An 18,259-nucleotide genomic window follows, 5' to 3' on the forward strand; every position below is an offset into this window, starting at 1 on the left:
GCGTGGAGGCGCCGGGACGGTCAGCCCGCGCCACCACCTGGGCTGCTCGTTTTAAAAAGTCCGTGCGCACTCCGCTTATTTCTTCTCCACAACAAACCACGATGACAGCCGCAGACCCGGGCTGCAGGACTGTGCTTAAACCCCACAGCAGGGCTGTGATTGGACCGCATCACCTGAAAAAGTAACTCCGGGCAATTCTTTTAGAAAAGTTTGGAGCTGTAGAGCTTATAGGGAAAAAGTTCCGTAGTCATTTTTATTTGTCATAAATGACTCAGATTTAGATCCAGTCACAGAATTAGATTGCAATAGGTTTGTAATTAAGTGATAGTAAGCTTTGTCAGGAGCTCGCCGTCTGCTACAGTTGTTTTCACACTCTTTGTATTATGATAATACTGCAAATCGTTTTCACCTGTAATTATATTTATAACAGCCACGGTAAAACCGCGTGCTTGTGAGGAGAGCCTAAATGGAACATACATATTTAGATATTATATAAAATTAACAATAAAGAAAAAAAATCTTTAAAAAATACAAAAACACACATTTTCCAATATTTTTCAGCGCATTTCCACCTTCTTCCTTTAGTTTGTGTAATCCAGATTCAAGGTTATTTCCAGACATAAAGGATGCAATCGTGCAAGAAAAGCAGGCTAAACTTCACCCTCCACTACATCCCTGTCACGCACCATTAACAGAAACGGATTAGCGGTTCTGTAGCACCAGAAAATTGTTCTATAGGCTTAGAGCTCATTAAAAGACATTTAGAAAGAGGTCGAGAGTTCAAAAACTTTGCATAAAAGTTTTTGAGCTCATTATCTTGAGTGATAATTCTCAAGAGCCCCAAACTTGAACTTGAAAGCAGCATTTTCAGAGCACTTCACAGAAATAAAGCCGCTCTTAAAGTCAGCTCATCGCTCAGGTCGGCTGGAGGATGCGGGCTGCTGCAGTTTCAGCATTTTCCTCTCCGGCCACAGCGGTGGCCCTCTCGTCTGTCAACGCGAACGCGTCGGGTACTACTGCCGGACCTCTGTGGTCCTCGTGCGCGTTCACGGGTTCGCCGCACATCCACAGTGTACAGTTCCGTCCGTGGCCGAGACTGTGGTGGTGCCCCTGCGTTTCCCCACTCGCTCTGGAATACAACCGATAGAAAAACAGACCACAGAGGCGAGAAACCCCGTCCTCAGGGCCTGAGCTGTTCCGGGGTCACGCAGACTGATCCTAGAAAAACCCGTGAGCCATAAATGAAAATAGACCCGCAGCACCAACACACAGATCCACCGAGACAATACAACCGGACAGGACAGCGTCCCGGGACGGCCCACGAGATAAGAAGTTAGTCCGTAAGTCTCCTTCCACCCCCTTCATCTTTTTCTTTACGCGGCTTTTTGCGTTTTTTCCTTTCGTACAGTGCATCTGAACTTTCTGGGAGAACACGAGTTTCAGTTTCACCTGACACTCGGACAGAGTGACGACGCCGGTTATGTGTGAAGTTAATTGCGTGGGTGCATGAACTTGAGCCACGCGGAGAGGGGGCAAGTTTCTTATTCAGAGCGGGGAGAGAGACCCGCTTCTCGGGCAGATCAGCGTGGGACCTTGTGTACCGTGTGAAAGCTTTTGGCCCCGAGTTCACGGTGGGGATGTGACAGAGGGTACAGGAGGACAAGGCGCACGACAACGGCGGGCACCGACTGATAAAGTCACTTCAGGGTGTTCCCCGTATTTAGAGACACGCTACACCTCCGAGATAAGCCTCTGCTGGCCGGCAGATAAGGAGCTTTCAGAGAGAGAGAGAGAGAGAGAGAGAGATCGATCACACGCGTGACAGAACGAGTTTAAAAACCACTGGAGAAGGAAGCCAAGTGTCCGGCTAACGGTTTTACTCATTCCGAAATAGCTGAAACCACTTTTTCATCGCTTGTTGTTACGGGAGTTGTAGTAATAACGCGCGATTTCCCACTATCTGCTGTAATTGTTAATTGTTTCACCCCTTCTTCTTTTTGTTTTTGTTTGCTCATCAAATCACTCCTCTATTCACGCTTAGAATCGCCCCAGCTTGACAGATCCTCAGGTTGCCAGTTTGGGCCTGCCCACGCGCAATAATGACAATTTCCAACAGGTTGTTTAATTGTTTGGACTTTGGCAGAACTATTTATACCCCCCCCCCCCCACGCACACACACACACACACACACACACACACACACACACACGACACACACCGCCACCAGCCCTCCTCCTTAACTCTCTCGTAAGTGAGAGTGTCTGTCTGAAAAACAATCCGAGGAAGGGGGGGTCCGCTGGAGTCGATCTCCTGTGGTATTTTGTTTTGAGCAGGTGGTGCGAGTTGAAGTTCCCTCATAAGGTAAAGTGGCATTAGAGGGTCCAAATGGCAGACTTATATATAGGCTGCCAATTCAGCACATTGTTCAGGACTGCATGGCTGCGCTTTCTCCGCTGTCTGACGGAAGACCTGCGGCTTTTTTTTTCTCCTCCCCCTCTTCCTCTGTGGGGATCAGCATTGACAACAGGCGGACAAGCGTGAACACAGCGGCCGGTCACTGTGTGGACCGGCCGCTGAACAATGTGAAATGTCCATCGGATCTCGAGCAAGTGGGAAATAATCGTCCCCCGCCTTATAAAATATATAAAAAAAAAACAATTTGATTTAGTCTGTATAATATTTTTACAGATTTAAAATATAAAACAAATGTTTTCATTCCGTCCTTGTTTTTTCACAGCTATTTTTAAAAATTTAGTTCTATTTTAATTACATCACACCATCATTTGATGTGGACAGTCACATTTTCTGATTACATCTTCCTCTGTTCACTTCATCGGCATGCTCCTTGTTTTAGCTGTGATTCAAAAATCATCACATGACATTTATTTCCAACTGAATCCTGAAATGTTTGAAAATTTCAGGTTTCACTTCTTTTTATTTGTCTCACTGTGAAGCGTTGAAAAATGGGCTTACTTAGAAATCCAGCATTAATTTGATGTGCCACATATACCTCTCTTCTTCTTTTTTTTAGGATGCTGGGAGGCCTTTTTCCTGTGGTGTGATTCAGAGACTCTTTTGTGGCAGACAGAGGGCACAGTCGGAGGGGCAAAAGATTAAGAGATGTTACAGCTGTTAGAAAAAAGAGGGACAGAATAGAGTCAGAATTTCGGCACCAATCAGACACTCGCTGCAGAAGAGACCCAATTGTGATTTTTAGAATCTACTATAAGTTAACTCTCTTTGGCATTACTGTTGTTTTAGTTGCATATTGAGCTTAACATCTATCTAACATCTGACCGCACTGTAGCAGATCTGAACGTTTCCATATGTTGTTTTTTTGGAGGATGTCAGTCACCTTCATCGGAGACCCATCTCTTCACAATTTTAAGCCTGTGGCCAATCTGGAGAGTCCTAATTATTTGTTTTCAGGCTCTTTGAAAAAGACACCAGCCCCCAAATTGGACATGTGTTGTACAAACACAAATTAAACATTTAGCCGTAAGTATTTCTCCCTGAGTCCTAAGTGCATATTAGTCAGCCTATACTTATCTCTGGCCCAACGGCACACCCAAATTGCAGTGTTGCTGCTGAAAAAGAAAGGTTGGGGCCCCAGAGAATGAGCGCTTGAAACATGCTGGCAGATGCCCATAAGTTTCCCAACCAAAGTGGAAGCTTAGGTGTGTTTGTGCGCACAGTGCATGTATGTGTATGCTTGTTTAGTGCACTTTCACATCTTTTGTGTTTTTTGCGCTTGTCCAGAAAGAAATCAGACAAATGTGTGACTAATTGTTCTCACGCGTATTTTCACTGATTACATTGTGTTTTTGCACATGAGCGTGCACCACGGCAGTGTGTGTGTTCTTGTGGCACAGTTAGGTGTGTATCCTATAAAAGGATTTTCGGTGTGTTTTATGGTGCGTCCTTGTCATGAATTTCTATATTTATAACAAGGCTTTCTGCCCGCACGCATGTACGTGCCTTCATTGCGAGTGTGTGAATGTGGGCCTGACTGGATGGACATCCTGCTCTATGGATTTGTCCCCATGTTTCCACCATGATATAACCCTGGAAATAGCTTCTTAATTTTTCCCCTGAGCAGAGAATAACGGGGTGCCATTTTCATTCTTCTCTCTCCTCCCTTTCGGTGGTCTCGGGGTAACCTTTTCTTTCTGCCGGTGAATCTCCAGCACCTGCTCCCAGCCTTCCAATTTTAAAAGCTCAAAATAAGAGCTTACCTGACACATACACTTCTTAATGACAATCTCCTCCATGCAAGCACACAAGACACACTCTCTCGTCCATGTCACATTTTTGCATACAGTATGTAGTCTTTGCTCGGCATTATGGCATCTTCTCAGATTCACTGCGTCTCTTATTTTGGGGTTTCTTGATGCACAGAGGAGCTCAAGCTTTCTCCATCTTCATCAGCTGTTTTCTGCCTGTTCTTTCTTTATGCATCATGTGGCCAACCTTTGATGTCTGCAACATTAACATTAGCTCTTGAATACATGCAAAGGATAGAGAAAGATTTCTAAATATGTGGTTTACACGAGCGCTTTGACAAATGGTTGTTGCACTGTTAACACGGACACAGACTAGGCCTTCTGCCTGAAGAGGAAAACTTCTAAAAGGTGGCTTCAATCCACCTTAAACCTCTTACTGTTTTTTTTTAAACAAAAGCTCTTTTTAATCATATGATATGAATTCGTAAAACAAAAAACATTTGTAATTTTTTTGGTTCATTTTGAGATTTGAATGACTTGGCAGTGGAAATGGCAGCATCGTTCTTGCTGCTCTCTTGCTTTTTCTCGTGTGGAAAAACTTACCATCACTGCTGACACGAAACAGAGAGCTGCCTTTTCTCCACGCTGCAAAAAGTCATTTTTGGAAATGTAAGAACTAAATTATTGAGGCAACATAAATCACCAAGAAAATCCAGCCTATGGTATATGCAGTGCAGGGTGGTATTTTACTTTAATGCTGAGACACTTTGTGCCCAGTTAAGGTATGTTTATGCATCCTTAGATGAAGCAGCTGTCATTCTGATTCCCCTGTGGAGACATATGTGTGAAAAAAAAAGTGGGATTTTATTTACTTTGCATTGTAGTCATGTTGCAAATTACTAATTAAATTGTGGCATCTGAAACAACCAACTAACATTTTTACATTTACGTGATGACTACGATGTTAGGTAGTGAAAAGTGACTTGATGATGTTTTCATTAGGACAAAAAAGGGAAGAAAAGCACATGAACTTAAATTTGTTTCCCAGAATTATGTTATTTATTTTGTGAAAAAAAATCAACACAATTACATTACAAATCAGTAAATGCAAAAACCCAAAGGAGCAGAAAAAAACAAAAAATTAAAAAAACAGGAAGATATAGCATTTGATTTCTTTTATATTCTGTAATGTTGCAGCAGAAGAGATTCGTCTCAGTAGTTTTTCAGTGTTGCTTATGTAAAACCCATCACTGTAACTTTATTGTTTCTTAAAACAGGCTGACTCATTGTGAAAAAGACATGGCTGTTTTTTTTCCTGAAGTTGACCAACCCTCTAAACTTCAGCACACGCTGGTGCCAGAAGTAAATGTCAAAAACAAAGAGTACATCGGGATAAGTTAGATGATTGTGGTTAGCCTTTATTTTTGGTCAGGCCTATCTGATCGCCGGCTTTTTGACTTTCTAATAAGGCTAGAGGGCTACCAGGTGACTGACACAAGTGCTCTAGTGGCTCTTTATCTGTCAGTCAGCAGTCGTGGCCTTGGACTGTAGCAGCAGAGGCAGCAGATGCTTTGGCAATTACACTCCTGATGATTTTACAGAAGAAGGAAATCACACAGAGAAGCACGTTTTTCAATTCCAGGAGGTTTTTAAGTCCTTCCTGATCCATCGGCTTTGCTTTTGCATTCCCACTTTCTCTTTCAGCCTTTCAGTCTTCCTCTTTCTCTCCTTTCCTTTTGGGTTACATTGAACACTCCAAACTAAAGGTATCTGAAGTGGCTGGCAGTAAAGATGATCAGCCATGACCCAGAGATTGGAACTTTTGTGTTAAAAATGTAAAGAAAAAGAACTTACTTTCTTCTTTCTGTAAACCAAAAACACTGTCATACCAAAAAAAAACCCTCTGGCGCTCTACTTTGTCATGACATGAGTCGTATGATTGGTGGGAAACAGAGTCTTTGCTATTGTCTACACTAGGGCCATGGTAATTGTGTTGGTGTTTGTTATACTTGTTGTGATGGTGATATAAAAGTTCTGCAGATTGAAGTTGTGCAGTGCACAACTGATACTCTTATGTTTGTCCTGTTATTTTTTTGTGTTTGCAAGAATTAAATGCCCTGTGTGGAAGATACAAACCCTCAGATGTTAATTTATCTGTGGTTCATTTTTATAATTTAACAGTAAAGCTGATCAAGAAAGATTTCAACGTTAATGATTAGTACTGGCTCACATCTTAAAAAAAGCAGTGAGTCTTGGGTGGATTGTACTGTTGTAGGACTGAATAAAGGCGAGTGTCACTGGCAAACATCTCCTGTGTAGTTTATGCTGCTTCAAAATCAGAAGGGTGGGGTTTCATATGTAATTACTAATTATCTCTAATAACAATTGCTGGAAAGTTTTATCAAGCCAATGAAAGTGTTTGAATATCTGTTTACGCTTACACTTTTGTGTAATTAACAGCAAAGCTTGCTGTTTGTGGATTGTCATGCAACATAGGCCCCACCCCTCTGGCACACCCAACAGGTTAAAACAAACAAAAGAATTTATTTGCACTACCTTTTGATGAAACTCTGCTGTTGATGTTGCACAAATCGTTCCCAGGTGCTCTGTATTTATTTGCTTTCTTTCTTTCTTTCTTTCTTTCTTTTTTTTTAAAAAAAAAATCTGCTGATTTTTAATACAAATTGCTTCCAGGGCCACTTTAATACAACACGGCAAGTTTCATATTGAACTTGCTTTGCAAGTCTGTCTGTCCAAGGATGGGGGAAAAAAAGAAATGTGTTGAAGTGTTTGTGGCAAGAGGAAAGTCCTCTTGTGCTGTCCATGAACCTTTCTGAGAGCATTTTGATGAACAGCTGAAAGTGGCAAATGATGCTCATACTGACAAAATAGAACCACACGCTACTGTGCATGTGTACTTTGGCTATAGGACAGTGCCCCACACACATTCATACTCAAACGCACATATGCATCCTTGGGCATACAACGCGTTTATCAAAACATTCAGGGAGTGCTGTCACAACTTCATTGCTCTATTTGGCTCAGACCTTAAGCAAAGAATTTACTTTAGTTCAATACTTTGAAGTTGAATTTACTTTAGTGTAAAAAACTAATTACAAACTATAATAATAAAACAAATAAACTGGAAACAAATTTACATAGTAATTAGGTCTATTTTGAAGAAATAGAGACATGGATAGGAAAAAGGTCTGTAGGATAGACAGTGTAAAATATGGATGTAGCCACTGTGACACGAAAGTTTGAGATGAATATTTTTTTTGTCTTTTGGAGTTTTGAAACCAATTGTGACAAGCAGGGGGGTGGGACAGTTGAAATCCATGCTCACTGGCTAACGTTCAGTGAACTGGATAATCCTCGTTTCTGACACTTAGAATGACCAGAATTGAAGTTTTATCCATATGACCCAAAGCTTTATCCATCTTTTATATCATCTATGGTTTGTAGCCTGTTTTGTAAACACGTATCATGATCTGATTGGATAAAGAAATGGACAAGAAAAACTTGCACAAGTTCTTTTTAAAATAACTGGGTTATTTCCATAATGGAGAAAGTGTAAAAACTGTCCAAACTGAAGCAACAGAAGCTCAGATGTGTTGAGCTTAAGTTGATGATTTGGGTCAAGTTTGAAAAATAAGGGAAACTACGTTTCCCACAGAAGTGTATCCTTATTAAACCCTTTTTAACTTTCACGACAACTGATGTAAAGATCGCACAGTGTCCCTTTAAATGTTCACTTATATTTGAGGTCATTTGTATTCTGACCATAGTTATGGTTTATGTTGCACATTCGTTTTTTGTTTCATATTTTTTAAAAAAAGATAATTTACGGCACAACACAGTAAATTCCACTGAGATGTCATTTCCGTGCATACGTGGTCACGAGTTATTAAATGTGAAATCTGAATCTACATTTTTGGTGACTCCGGGTCTGATCTGTTCCACTCTGCTCGTAATTTGCCCTCGGTGCTGTTCACGCTGATTAACAACAGAACTCCTTTTTGAAAATTACTGTCAGTTATAGTTTCACTCTTAACAGCATATATCACAGTTTCCTTGGAAGCCAGTTGGGACGTGCCTTTTCAGGAATCTGTAGTTTTTTGCTGCATAGCCAGTGTCACTCTATTTTCCCTCTCCTGGCCACACGACCTGAGAGAGATTAATAACCTCTTTAAAGTTAAAGAACAAAAAAAAAAAAGAAGAAGAAAGAAACAGCTGCAAACAAACCCAGGGAGGCTGGATTCTGGGTTCATGTTTACATTGCTTTTATGATTTGGTCCTTTCCTGCTCCTCCCATCTGCAGAAGCGTCACGCTGTTCTAAATGCAGGCTGGGTAACCTCCACTTTTACCACTAGTAGTGGTTTGGAGTAATGGGGCGTGGAAGCAGGGTTCGGGGTGCGAGGCCTCTGAAATGATCCTGTGGTAAAGTAGTGAGGGCCAGGATGACATGGTCCCACCCGCTGAGCCCAGGACCGAATCCAATTGGTCATCAGCCAGCTTGTCTACACAGGGCGTTGCCATGGTTTCTGAGCCATAAAGAAGTCTTTAATCGAGCCGTTGTCATCATAGGATGGTGGTGACCACTTGGGCTCAAAGTGGAGAGATATAGGCAGCAGTAAAGAAAAAAAGAGAGAAAACAAGATATCAGCTGTGAGGCTCAGAATAGAAAAGGCAGAGCCCTGTCTTCATAACATACACACATAAGGATCATCCTTTTTTAATGTGTGTATTTATTAACGACATGCTCCTGACAAGCTCTGCTGGCTCATGCCTGTTTGTATATGGCATGCTATGTTCTGTACATACTGTTGGATTAGCAGAAATGGGGTGTGTGGTGTTCAGCGATGACGAGATGCAGAGGAGTGGCGCTGGCTCGGGTATCAAGCTGACCGAGCTCAGACATCAGGTTTCCTCCACTCGGGCCAACGCATTTTAGATGGCTGGATGGACAGCAGTATCACCTGCTGACATTTACGCTGGACGGTTTCACACACAAGAATACACAAGATATGGTGACTGGTGTTAGCAGCGCTGTGTGTGTTTACTCTGCTGTGAGCCATCAGGGTCTTCAGGAGTTGATACCACCTGTTGATGGTATCTAACATGAATGGCACATTTTGAGAGGAACTTAAATTAAATGATTAAACATGGCAAAGAAGCGCTCAGGGCAGCCGCACTGGCTCACAAGCCGGTGTGTGACAAAATGAAATGGCCTTTTGCCTCAGTCCTTCAAGTTGATGGTGCCTGCCACTGCAAGAGGGAAACATGCTGCCTCAGCAAGCTGTTTAGTATCATTCTGGAGGAGCTAACGCTGTTTCTCCCTGTTAAATATGGGAAACATACATAGACGGGCCTGTGATGTCACTTGTTATTGCTGGAGGGCCACTGTAGGAAAAATCTCATTTGCCTTTGTTGAGCACTGTAGTGAAAAGGAGCTTATGTTGTAAAGATGTTACTGTAGCTGCTGCGCCGCCCGCCACGTCTGTGTGTGTGTGTGTGCGCATGCCTGTGTCTTTAGCTGTCTCTGCACTACATTGTGCATCTAATGTTTGTTTTTCCTCACATTTGTGCAACTTTGACCAGACAATGGTTCCTGTACCTGTTTGTTTATGGCCCAAACAAAAGAAGTTAAGAGGCGGCCCTTTGTGCAGGAGATTTATGCATGACATTGTAATTTTCATACATGTTTCCTCTGCCTGCCCCCTCTTTGATTTTTCATGTGCTTTGTGAACATGCTTCACCAATCTTTGTGCCAGAGAATAAGATCTAACTTAGGGACGGTGACGATGGAGTGAGTCATGCCGCTGAGAGAATGAAATATTCAGCAAAATCTTATGGAACATAACGGTTACATGTTGGGATAATGATTTGTCAGAGGTCGCATCAAGTTGCTAAAGTTCCACCTCTAAAGTTCGTTGTGATGCCCACAAGATGTTCCTGGGACAGTGCAACCCAAATGCAAACGTGTGCACGTGTGTTAACCCGTGATTATTTTTTTTAGGCTGAAAAGGAAATTTTAAGTCTAAGAGAGGTAAACTGAAAGGTCAAAAAAATTTACAGAACTGTGGAGAAATAAAGTAATAAATGTTGACATCATGGTTTAGAATTCTATAAAATAAAATGTGTGCATGAAAAAAGAAAAAAGAAAGAAACATTTTACCACAAAGTAGCACTCAGGAGCAGTGTGAGATGGTGTTTTTTTTTTGTTCTGGTGATGAGATAAACCGTATGTTTGAAGCGGACGTATGGAGAAAAGACAACTGGAATAAAACGGTTGATATTTATTGCCACCGCAGTTATTCCCGTTGTTTTTTCTACCAATCCTGACGACCACCTCCTCCATCTCAACAAGTCTCCCCTCACATTCAGCTTCTTCGTGTTTTACGGAGCAGCAGATTTGTGTGCTGTCCTCTAAATCATTTCCCTCTCTAGCAGATTGCTCCCCACTGGAATATTGGCCTGACAGCCCTTTCCCCCCCCCCTCCTTCTACTTCCCCAGTGGACTCATTTACATTTATGCACGCAGCAATTAATTACAGACTGGCGCTGGCCTTGTAAATTAGAGGGAGCTGAGGTCGCCCTCATTAATTGCCCCTGACAGTTAAAGCCTTGTTTGGGTCGTGACAAGGTTGACTTTAGGCCGGGACACTGGAAGCTTTGCAAAGACTGGCGTGTCTTCATGCATCTGATATCATTTTGGGGTAAATTAACATGTTTCTTGATGACTATGTTATTGTGTGCTAGTTTTTTTTCTCTTCTCTTGGACACAGAAGCATTTTGCAGTCTCTGTGTTCTTGGCATCCAGAGGTCACCATTCCATTCTTTGTGTTTTGTCTTCAGAGTAATGCCTTGTGTATTCTGGGGGTCTTTCATCCAAATGCTTGCGTATGGGAGTTTTCAATAGGCCCAGGAGTCAAGCAGGCAACTTCTCACGGTTTTGGCCTTTTCATGCGAAGACGCTCCAACTTCTTCCAGCTCCTTCCTTCACAAGGCCCTCCTTTCTTCTCTGTCACGCAGCGATGTGTTTGTGCATACCTCACCAGCTCGACAAAAGAAGGGAGAGATCCTATTCACTTTTGCCTTTGACATTCACCTCTTGTTTTTACAATCTTTCCAAGGCGCGCTGTTTGCACAGTGGAACAGGCTTTGTCTTGAAGAAGCGGGACAATGGTGAGCACCATAATGTAATCTCCTAAGGGTGGTGAGCAGAGGGGTGAGGTTTAGACAAATGTGCTGGCGCTTGCCCCTACCGTCCTCTGTCTCCCTCCCACCTTTAACTTTAGCAATACTTCATGTTAACAGCGACTTGGGAGAGAAATGTTGTCACTTAAGCTTCTGTAATGTTCGCCCAGGTATTCCGTGAAGGGAACACAAAGGCTTTTCACTCATGCAAACATCCCCTTCCCTTGTTGCACCTTTAAAAAAAAAAATGTAAAAAAAATTCTGTTGCAGTTTGGCCACCCACGTGCAAGACTTCAATCCTTTCTTCTCCTGCTGACATAATAAGGAAACATTATCCATTCCTCGACCTAACTAAGTGTTTTAGCAGTCTAAAGCCGGCCGCAGAAGAGCTGCTGGATGCAAATGTCAACCTCCAAAAGTCAAAGTCCTGTGCTTTGGGGTTTTTAAAAAAAAAAAAAAAAAAAAAAAAAAAAAATCTATCTATCTATCTATCTATCTATCTATCTATCTATCTATCTATACATATTCACTTTATTGCTTGAATATCTAGGTGTGTATAGTTTAGCAAAAGGCAGGAATAGCAGCACATTGTTTTGCTTTAGGGCTTGTTGTACAAGCTACGTTGTTTCATTTAGAATGTCACGCTTCAAGGACAGAGTAAAGAAAGCAGCAGTATTCTTAAAAATTGAAATTCATAGAACAAATAATTTGTGTAAAAGTTTTTTTGTCAAACTAATATTTGTAAACTGTGATGAATGAATCATACAACCTCAGAAGCACTGTCTATATGTCTGTCACAGTTTCATAGTGCACAGATTTAAAGTTCAGTGCTAATAGTTGCACACAGCAGGTTTCCCTTCTTACGGACCCGGAGTGAAAATACTAAAAAAATAATCTCTGAAACATTACAAGGCCTGGATGACATGGCCAGAAAGGCAGTGTGCGCTATAAGCTCATCATTTATGGGTCAAGTGAACCTCATTTTGGTTTAATTGCCCATATGATTAGCTGGAACCATGCACTGTTTCCTACGGTGCAGACATGGAAGTGGCAGCACAGAGCCTCATGCAGCGCCACGCTCATTGAGAGCGCTTCCGCCTAATAGAGTTCCATTGTTCTTTCTCCAGTGTGTCCACGATTGCACAAGTGGCATTGACAGCTGCAACAAGACAACATTTGGGACTGCGCATATTTTGTTGCGTGAATGCGTGCATTCATTGTGCAGGTGCTGGCCTCGCTGTGAACATAACACAGGGTATCTTCGTGCACGGTATTGCTCACCTCTTTTTCTTAAAAAACAGTTCCCTAATGCAATGATGTCACAGCTTTGGTTTTTGTCTTTTGTCTCAGGCCTTTTGTTTTGCTGCTTTCAGTATCTATTCCAAATATCAGACACTTTTTCACCCCTGCAGCTGGCTCAACTGTAGGGTGACATGTGCCATTTTACAGCTGTTGGACAGTGGGCCAAAAAGGTAGCTGTTACTTCCTGCAGTTGTCAGGAGAAGCCTGGAATGGCTCTATAGCTTGGATCTCCTATGTCAGGTCCTCCCTGAGATGAGGATCTGACAAAGTGGTGAAGAGCAGCAACTGAGCATGAGTGTGCAAGCAGCGAAGAACTGGGTAAATAATTCCTGCATTAATTTACTTCAGATGACTAGCTCTCTTTTTGTTCTTTTATATTTCAGGCTCTACAGTACACACATTTATAGCAGATCTGTTGGGTATAAGCACTGTTTACACTTTGCATATGCACATGTGGACATGTGCAGAAATCCTGCAGAAAACACGCACACCAGCATAAGCGAGTGGGTCCTTGCACACAGGATTTTTGCTGAGTCTGTGTATGTTTTGCGGCAGTGCTCCTCTACTGGACAGCCAGCTGTCTCTCCGATTACCCAGCATCCTCCAGGTGTCAGATCTGCCATCTGCAGATGAGTGGCAGGGTGTGTGGACGGAGGAATGACGGGGGAAAAGAGGGAGAGGGGGGGTTAAAAAGAAAGAGAGGAAACAGAATAACTGGTTCTGCAGACATCTGGAACGTGTTCAGACGGGTCAGCGAGAGCTGCGGAGTGTGAACGCTGCTCAGGGGAATCCAACTCGCAGTCACTTGATTGAGAAAGTGGCTTTTTGAGTCAATGACTGCTCAAGGCAAAGACAGAGAGACACACAAAGAGAGTTGCATCTTACAGAAATGTTTGCAGGGATGTTTCACCAAAATGTGTTTTTACCCATTATTTGTTATCGATTTTATTATCAGAACTTCTTTGATTTTCTCCGTTCAGAATAAGATTCAGATTTAATTGTGCCCTGAGAGAAAAATGCTTCTACGAGAGAATCATTTGGGTGATTAAAGACATGAATAAAAGATCATATAAGTCCAGTGTTTGCTTTTTTCTTCGTTGTTCTCAATTAGGCTCAAATGGTAGAATCAAAGGGGTGTTTGTATGGCCCCCTTTGTAGCACTTAGATGCTGTGTTTGGGTGACTTGATGATGAGCGGCATCAGAAATATGCTGCTTTGGTGTGTTTAATTGCTTTGTCTGTCTCTGTCTGCACAGACTCTCTCTTTAAGAGCCTCCTTATCCTGGTCAGTTCTTTCTTTCATAAATTAATGACCTTCCTCTCTTAATTATGACTATCTCTCTCTCATCCTGGGGCTCCCTCAGAGTGATGACTCACTCCATCCTGATCACAGTACCTTCAAAGTGTTGTCATTATTTGTTATTATCCGGTTTAGCAAATGACTGCTTGTGGTTTGCACTTGTGTGTGTGTGTGTGTGTGTGAGTGAGGCTATAATGAGGCTGACCCCCGGTTAGCTTTGGGAGTGAGAGTGGTTTATTTTAGGAATGGTGAGCTCTCCACCTGATGAGAGACTTCTTTTCCGTGCTCTCGCTGGAATCAGCTTTTAAAAGAAAATATCAGACATCACTAACCACATTAAGACAGATTTCAGCCAATTTCTTCTTCTTTTTTTTTAAACTTCAAAGCTGCGTACAAGAATCATGTTGTTTGTCATTTGTTGGGCTTTGCGTGGCTCAGTGTGCGCCGCTGTTTGTGCAGGGGAAAGTGCTGCGAAAGAAATACACTGATCCTCTGTTGGGTCTGCCGTGGACTTGATACAGGAGCTCTGTTCTGTCATGAACATCCGCTACAGAGAGCTCCCAGGTGGGGTGAGAGTGTTCACTGTGCTCCAAGAACAGATCCCAATTCAAATTTTCATAGTTTGTCAAACCATTGCTGGCGTGATGCAAAAAATTTTGCACTGAAAAATATTTCCTGATTTGCATGGCAAGGCTGTCGCCCCGGAGGGTCACATAAAATGTCAGTTTTCATCTCATCATAGATGTTATCTGACAAAATATTCCTTGTTTTTGTCTATTTTGCTCTATTCTAGGTGATGTTCATGAATTTTAAAGTGCACCCTTAAGTGTGAAGAGGGTGTTGGAGCTGAAGCCTCTTATTTCTGTACGTTTTCCTCATCCACTGACATGACAAGTACTTTCTTGCACTGTATCACCGCCAGCTTCTTTGTGATTTTGTGCCACTGCTTGGCACCTCGGATAACAGCTTCAGTAACAAGGCAGATGATAAGCTGTTGCAGAGAAAACACTATTGTTTTGGCAGAGCAGCACAGAGCGGCTCTTGCTGGTGTTTGAACATGCCAGGTTTTGCACCAGTGGTTGTGTTACCTGAGTTGCGCGCGTGTGTGTGTGAATGCTAGCCCATGTTAACAAAACTGTATCCAGCTATTTGCTTGTCAGCCACCTCTCACTCCTCCGTTGCTACAGACAGACTGCTTTTGATTTTGTTTCACAGCAAATGCAGACCTCCACTTCTGGTAGTGTTCTGCTCTGTGTGCCCTCAATTGCCGCTTTCACTTGGGTGAAGAAAGGGGTCTTTTAAAGGCTCCCACAGGCATCACTCCAGGAACCTCTCGCTGCTGGGACCTACAGTGTGCCTTTTAATGGACTTTCTCTCTGTGAGCAATAAAGATTATATCTGGAGTCAAATAGTGCTGCAGGTAACACTAGCCTAAATTAATCGGGTGAAGTCGCTGGGGCTGATCTCAGTGGTTTCAGCAGAGACATATGAAATGTACAGATGGCAGAGGTTGAAGAAAAGAGTGATCTGACCATCTGGCTAATCCTCCTGTTTAAGAATACCTATTAAGGCCCTGTCTAGTGCCCCTTGTGTCACTGGTAGGTCAGATCATCTTTTATTACAAACTAGAACTGCGGTTTGCTACCTGGGTATGGGACCAGTGCAAGAGGTCACAAGATAAATAAGCCAGGTTACAGATGGAAAGAAAGATAAAGAGAGAAGAAAGTGGTTAAGAAGATGGATGGATTGATTACTGAGTGTACTTACCCCTTCATCCCTCTGAAGTATGAGTAAAAATCTAAGAAAGCACCACTTTGGTTAAACTAAAAAGAATGATCAACTAGAGCAATTTAGGGAGCAATATTGTGGCTCTGTGGAATCCTTTCACAGATTTTTTTTTTTTTTATCATAGATAAAAGTGCTGAAGTAAGGAACTGTATAAAGATTGGGAAAAAAAACCCAGGTGACTTAGGCTCGCTTATAATTCTATCAAACATCCTTAATTTCATCAGCTGATTTGCAAACTCAAAATCAAATTATTGTGTCTTTTAACATGCAATTGCTTTTCAAATCCAATAACATAATGGTAAGATGACAAGTGGACCCTCATAACAAAATCACAGTCTTTATTGGGTACCAATCCTGTCGTGACAGCGATGATTTATGGCATCTTTGTTTCACAGGACTTTGGAAGGAAGAGGATGTTGTGTGCTTGAGTTACAAAAATTGAAGCCTTAACTTGCTATAAATATCCAGCGAGTGATCAGAAGAGCAGTTATGTGTCTGTGGCGTCACTGGGCAGTGCTCCAAATGTGAAACAGGATAATGTCGATTATCACGTGTTCACATTTAGTGTGTGGAAAACTACATTTTTCTTCTTCCTTTTTTCAGTGAATCCAAAATGTTTAAATGCTCCATGAGGGAATTAGGATCAGAGATTATATACCCATAAACTGACACACCATGTCCACGGCACGGGATTTCAAACTGTAGGCAATATTAGTGTTGTCTTCTGAAAATCTCAATCAGAGCTGTAATGAGCAGTAAGGAAGACCACTTTATGCAGAATGATAGCGCTGTGTTCAGAGCTCTGTTGTTACACATAGCTGCTGTAATAGAAGTCATTTGCAAAGAGTTAGACAAGTTACCAGACAGCAAGCAGCTGTTGGGATGATTCGTAGTAAACAAATGAGCTAATAAGCTAATGAACCCACTGAGGTTACCTGTTTGGCCTCCCCCAGGAAAATGTCCTTATCTGCTCCACGACATTTGACTTTAGCTTTGTGTGAGAACTCAGCTGCATTACTGCTAATGGGCAGCATCTAACAACATTTAGTGTTGCTTAGTTAACATTACGCAGTTAACCTCATGTTAATTTAATATGTTAATATGTTAGCAGAACTCTGTTGTGTCCTCTTCAAGTTGAACAATTAGTTTACTGTTCTGATTTATCCACACATATGACTTTTCTGTGGTGGACAGGATACCTTAAAAGGACATTTTCAGGGATGGGAAAAGAGAAGTGAACTTCTAGAGTACATATGCGTGAGTGTTATGTATGTTGTTGTTTCCTATATGTGTTTGTGCTTGCATGTGCGTTGGTGTTTTGCACACTCATGCCTCATCAACATCCCATCAGAGGCCCATCTGGTTTTCTTTGAAGAGGCTCGTGGAGCTGCAGCAGCCCTGGCTTTAAGGCAGGGCCAAGCCAGCAGCAGTTCCTCCCCACTTACACATAAGTCCATGGTGCAAGGCCCTCTGCCAGTAACATTATAGACCGACCCTTGTGGCTACTTCCCAAACCACCCAAGCTCATACCCCACTTTCTCTCTTCTATTGCCCTTGAAATGGGGCCTGCTCTAAATATTATCTCCCCCTGTGCTTTATCCCTCCGTTTATCCCTAAGTCTGCAGAGAGAAGAAAGGAGCCGTGGGGCTTAGTCACTTTTTCCCTTCTCTTCTCCTCTCTCCAAAACCACAGGCAGCGGCAGCGGCTTCCTGGAGATGAGCGCTTTTGTCTGTTGTGTGACCGCTGTGGCTTTAGGCAGATCCTCCTCTGATGAGGTAATGCGCAAGCTGGATGATCAGGCAGAGGGAGAAAGCAGGGAGGTGTAGGAGAGGGACCTCAGTTTGGATCTATATTTTAACCTTTGATTTATCGAGCTGGTTCTTACATCCACATCCTGCTTCACATGGAAGGCTGTTGACTTTAATCCCTGGATCAGAGACACAGTTGGCAAAGTTGAACTGCAGACTACTGATGAGTGGCGAGTGTCTGTGAAAAAAGGTTTAGCACACGGGAATATTTCTTGCATTTCCTCTGCTATTGGCTCCATTAGTAATCAGTAACTCTTTATCATTTTGGGAGTTTGTTTCCGGAGTTGCAGCAAAAAATATTCATAAATATTTGTTGCTGCAAAAGTTACAAAATCATTTTGCATCGATATACAGAAACATTTCAGTATTTGCAGATATCCAGATCTTGTCTTGAACTGTTGTGAAATGAAGCAACACTTTCATTATTCCCATTATTCACTTTGTGTTTCAGCTGCTACTTAAGAATTTCTTCATAGATTCAAAAATGTGTCAAAGGTTTTGTGTGATTTTTATGTGCAAATTTCCACTAAAAAAAAAAAAAAAATACTGGACAGGAACCTGCTCATGGTTATTTGTATATGTGGACTGTAAGTGTTTCCAATGCGTGTTTGCCCATTTTATCTTTTTTTTTGGTAACT

General features: G+C 42.2%; 1 protein-coding gene across 3 annotated transcripts in view; it reads left to right on the forward strand.

Moving 5' to 3' along the window:
- The window catches only part of LOC146383038 (transcription factor SOX-6-like), a 102,731-nt gene that overhangs the window by 548 nt on the left and 83,924 nt on the right, over positions 1–18,259 (forward strand). The window contains exon 1 of one of the 3 annotated variants that reach the window (XM_084934150.1): positions 59–1,340. The exons of the other annotated variants lie outside the window; for them this stretch is intronic. The gene's annotated coding sequence lies outside the window, so the exon portion shown is untranslated. Of the gene's footprint in view, positions 1–58; positions 1,341–18,259 lie in introns of those variants that run through there. 3 annotated transcript variants of the gene reach the window in all.

Source organism: Perissodus microlepis, chromosome 7 (genome assembly GCF_051167445.1).
Source record: "Perissodus microlepis isolate ML-2025 ecotype Zambia chromosome 7, ASM5116744v1, whole genome shotgun sequence".
NCBI lineage: Eukaryota > Metazoa > Chordata > Actinopteri > Cichliformes > Cichlidae > Perissodus > Perissodus microlepis.